Source organism: Cydia amplana, chromosome 25 (assembly GCF_948474715.1).
Source record: "Cydia amplana chromosome 25, ilCydAmpl1.1, whole genome shotgun sequence".
Classification (NCBI taxonomy): domain Eukaryota; kingdom Metazoa; phylum Arthropoda; class Insecta; order Lepidoptera; family Tortricidae; genus Cydia; species Cydia amplana.
Genome location: NC_086093.1, coordinates 4,932,942 through 4,938,277, shown reverse-complemented (window position 1 = coordinate 4,938,277; position 5,336 = coordinate 4,932,942).

Here is a 5,336-nt window from a genome sequence, read left to right as displayed (position 1 = left end):
TTGTTTTACTTGGGGGTACTATCCGGGATGTAGGTATATCCGTTACTTCAATTCTAGGGTATTTAAATAAAACTTCAACTTGGGAGAGACCAGTATATTGGCACCATATGGAGCGAGATTTACCTATCTATATTACACTAATACCATTTAAAAGCCTACACAAAGAATTAGTTTTTCATACATTTCCCAAGCCAAATACATATAGTCACTTTATTAACATAAAGTAAAGTTCGCGCATGAAGTCTGTGTAAGGCCTGAGTGGACGCTCGAGTTGGGCGTGCAGCGGGGCGGGGCGTGCGGCGTGCATGTTAAACAAATGCAAACGTATAGGAGCGGCCTTAGTGCACGTTGCTCAAATCCCTTGGCAGCCCCGCCGAACGTTCCGCTTTCGAGAGTCCACTCAGGCCTTACACTAAGTGTAAGGCCTGAGTGGACGCTCGAGTTGGGCGTGCAGCGTGGCGGGGCGTGCGGCGTGCATGTTAAACAAATGCAAGCGTATAGGAGCGGGCTTAGTGCACGCTGCTCACATCACGCGTGAGCCCACAGCCACGCTGCACGCCCCGCCGAACGCTCCGCTTCGAGCGTCCACTCAGGCCAGGAATCGCCAGCTGACAGAGCGTGTGCAGGCCTCGCCTATGAGTCCTCAGTTTTCGTGCACGAACTGGGATGTTTCTGCTACCACACTTTATTTAATATAAAAAATGACTTATGAACATAAATCTCACAGAAAAATGTACTTGATCGCTAAGACAAAGCATCTCTCAATTTAAATACAGAATGGCCCGAAAATACATCTATAAATCTTATAAAACAAAGTCCCCCGCCGCGTATGTCTGTTTGTATGTTACGATAATCAAAAACTACTGAACGGATTTTCATGCGGTTTTCACCTATCAGTAGAGTGATTATTGAGGAAGGTTTAGGTGTATAATTTGTAAAGGGTAACCCGTACGAAGCCGGAGCGGGACGCTAGTTGACAAATAATTTCAGGAATATTTTCTTACTTACACGTCTTTTACTAAACTACAACCATTTAACTAAAGCAACACGTATTGTTTTTAAAATATTATCCTTTAGATTTTGTACACAATCGTAAAACGTTTATAAAATTATCAAAATAATTATGTCAACGTATGTATTTTTAGGCCATCCTGTAGATGAATAAAGACGCAATTATGGGTCAGAGGGAGCAAGCGATATTGCGATCTCTTTCCATGAAATAGCTGCGTCATTTTCGAAGCAACGCAACTTATTATGTACCTAAATTGGAAGTCCTTATTTTTAACTCATCCCTTCACTTATGGAGGTAAATAAAGCTACATTGTTTGAGGAAAATATATAACATTTACAATAGATTCATAAATTTCATAATATAATTATTAACCGATAAAATTGTGAAATATTTTACATAACAACATTTACAACGGTGTAATTAACATCCTATAAAGGACTAGAAATAACTCCGCAGAAGTTAATTAAGCGTTTCATGTGACGTTATCTATGAAAAGGGACCTTATTGTCGATGGCGGTTACGTTCGATCGTTAATAATGAACGATACTCCGATATAAATACAATGCCGCGCGACGCTGTGCGGCGTAAGCGCCATCGACAATAAGGTCCCTTTTCATAGATAATGCCCCAAATATTCTCCTAATGCGCTGGTGGCTCAGCGGTAAGCGGCGCGGGTTCAAACCCCGGCTCGTATCAATGACTTTTTCGGAACTTATGTACGAAATATCATTTGATATTCACCAGTCGCTTTTTGGTGAAGGAAAACATTCGTTAGGATATAAGGCCTAGTTTACCCTCTGGGTTGGAAGGTCAGATGGCAGTCGCTTTCGTTACAACTAGTGCCTACGCCAAGTCTTGAGATTAGTTGCCAAGAAGACCCAGGGCTCCCATGAGCCGTGGCTAAATGCCGGGACAAAGCGAGGAAGATGAAATATTCCCTTGCCTCTTTGTCGCACTTGTAAATTCGTACGTAAGTGTGACAGGGAGGCAACACGTCGAACGTGGTTCGCGGTAGGCCCTCTGCTTACTTCTACGGAGTTCTTTCTAGTACTAAGAAAAAAAGTAGAATATTTTACAACACATTTTTATCTTACTCACAATCAGCCACTTCTAACACATAGACGGATAGGCACGGGGTACTAGCGACACAATACTAGAGTACTTCGCATAGTAAACTCACCACAGCTGGCTTTTGATGTAAGCATAGAGGCTATTCCGTCCATTAGGGCTCATTTAGACGGAGGGAGAACTCGCATGCGAGTTTCATTTCATTGGGTCATTTGATCGATCGGCTGAATTGACGTAATCTCAATGACCCGCAATGTAACTAAAATCGTATACGAGTTCGCGCGCCGTCTAAATGAGCTTTTCGCGTTTTTCTCGAACAACGAACAAAATTGAAAAATTCATTGACAAAGCAGCGATTGCTTTTAGATTCAGCAATCAAAAGCAGATGGTTTTTTTACTACGATTGAAAATGAAACAAATATACGCCCGTGGACGGAATAGCCCCTATGACGGAATTAGACACATTGGTCTTACGCACATTACGAGTTATACACATCCTTAGTGTAAGGCCTGAGTGGACGCTCGAGTTGGGCGTGCAGCGGGGCGGGGTGTGCGGCGTGCATGTTAAACAAATGCAAGCGTATAGGAGCGGCCTTAGTGCGCGCTGCTCACATCACGCGTGAGCCCACAGCCACGCTGCACGCCCCGCCGAACGCTCCGCTCCGAGCGTCCACTCAGGCCTTACACTTAGTAATCGCGTATTCGTTCCATTCAAGCCACAGATCCAGTAACTAAACAAGAGCTTGTATGGCTTAAAACAAGCTCCACTAATGTGGAATATCAAGTTTACAGAGTTCTTAACAAAGATGGGGTTTAAACAAATGAAACTTGATCAATGCATCTTTGTCATGGAAGGTGAAAGGAAAATTATCCTTGCAGTATATGTCGATGACGGATTAGTACTCGGAGAAAGAGAAGATCTATTGCATATAATAGATACAATTCAAAAATCCTTCGAAATAAGAATTTTAGATAAATAAATAAATAATAAATATTATAGGGACATTCTTACACAAATTTACTAAGCCCCACGGTAAGCTCAAGAAGGCTTGTGTTGTGGGTACTCAGACAACGATATATATAATATATATAAATACTTAAATACATAGAAAACAACCATGCCTCAGGAACAAATATCTGTATCATCATACAAATAAATGCCCTTACCAGGATTCGAACCCGGGACCATCGGCTTCATAGGCAGGGTCACTACCCACTAGGCCAGACCGGTCGTCTACTTAGATGAAGTAACTAATTATACAGGGTGCTTCCTGTAACAGGAGCAATAAATTAAACTAAAGGCTGAACTCCTCAAACTGACCAACATTATGAATCCTTTAGACTTCCTCTTTTTCATACAAAATAAATATTGCCTTCAATGTACGCTGACACCAGTGTGTTTGACGTTGCTTGTCACGCTTTAAACATAACTAAATTTGCAATACATTGCGTCTTAGAATAAACTTTAAAGTGTAATAAAAATCAAAACACGAGTTATTTTCAAATGTTGCTGAACAAATGTTGGTCAGTTTGAGGAGTACAGCCTACAGTTGAATTTATTGCTCCTGTTACAGGAAGCACCCTGTATAGGTTTGGATATAAAGCAAGATAAAAAGGGATTAAATTTTTTCAGAAGACATATTATTATAGTGAGAAAATCATGAAAAAATTCAATCTTGAAAATGCAAAAGAATGTAGATGCCCAACGATTATGATGGAAGAACATCCATCTGTTAAAGTTGATACAAAGTCTCTTGGAGGATATAATCAAACGGAGACGCCATGTCTGTAATTTTCTGTACAAAACAGTCTGCCGATTTTTGCGGGGGAGGGGAACGTCAAATGTATGCGTAACGTAAAAATAGCCATGTCAGATAAACGTCAGTCCATACATTGTGTATGACCGTTGGCCGCCTATTTTCGACAGAGGGGAAAGCCTGTTAATGGCTACTCCGTTTAGTTGTATCCTCCAAGCAAAGTCTCATGAGCTTTACCGGGAGATGATAGGGTCATTGTTACACCTCTCGAATAAAACGCGACCAGACATTCGTTTTAGCGTTATTCTAGATCAGGGATGTTGCGGATGCCGATTTTTTGACATCCGCGGATGCGGATTTTTAAAGGCTCACATCCGCGGATGCAGATGTCAAGATAGTACCATAAAAAACGTCAAATATTACATTTTAGTAATTTTTATTTAAAAAAACCGGCCAAGTGCGAGTCGGACTCGCGTTCCAAGGGTTCCGTACATTAAGTCCCACTCACGCTTGACTGCTCATTTCTAATAGGTTTTTTGGTTAATGACTAAATTACCTAGCAGTCTAGCACTTACGCCGATGCTAAGACGTTCCTGTACCGACCTGTTCCACATCCGCATCCGCATTAAATCCACATCGATTTAATGCGGATGCCGATGTTGAAAATAATGCGGAAGTTCCGCGGTTGCGGATGCGGATGCAGATATTCGCAACATCCCTGTTCTAGATCTGTGAGTCACGCCAGCGTAAGTCAGTCAATTTGTAACTTGATCAGAAAGATGAGGTAAATAATTGTAGAAACATGATAATTTGGTTCTTCAATATTACTTCTATTTTATGCATCTTTCACTGTTATTTCTCTACTTCCCGATTATTCGAAGTACCCGGTTTTGGCACGAGGGTAATATTATAAGATAAAATACCAGACTAAATAGAACATTTATTAGAATTAGAGAACCTTCCGTAATGGGCGATTTAAAACTTTATTTATTATCTCTTTGTTTTAATAGCATGTATGTGGGCTAATTTATTTAAAGCTGTACATATACATGTTTGTATAGATTTGCAGCGGTAGTGTATTCTCCATATCAATCGATCGATTGGTTTAGGGTCTAGGTAGAAACTCGATCGATGATAGATCGATGTCGACTGTTCCATTCTACCATCGATCGACTATAGATCGATTGGTGTGGTAACACCCTAACATGTCGATACGTGGATAACAAACACACAGGCCTGACGGTAAGCGGTTATTTACCGTACAACAGCAAGAGAACAATCTAGGCTCCGTTACTCAAAAGCTTGTAACTTGTAATACAAGCGGATGTCACTTTTCGACAGCTTTTGCTAGAAAGGGACTTCCACTTGTATTACAAGTTACAAGCTTTCGAGAAACAGGCCCCTGTACTCAATATAGTCTCTCAAGCAACGGTTACTAGTTGTTACTGCAACTCCAAGACCCTTTCAAAATCTGTACAGTTTTTGAAGAACTTACACTA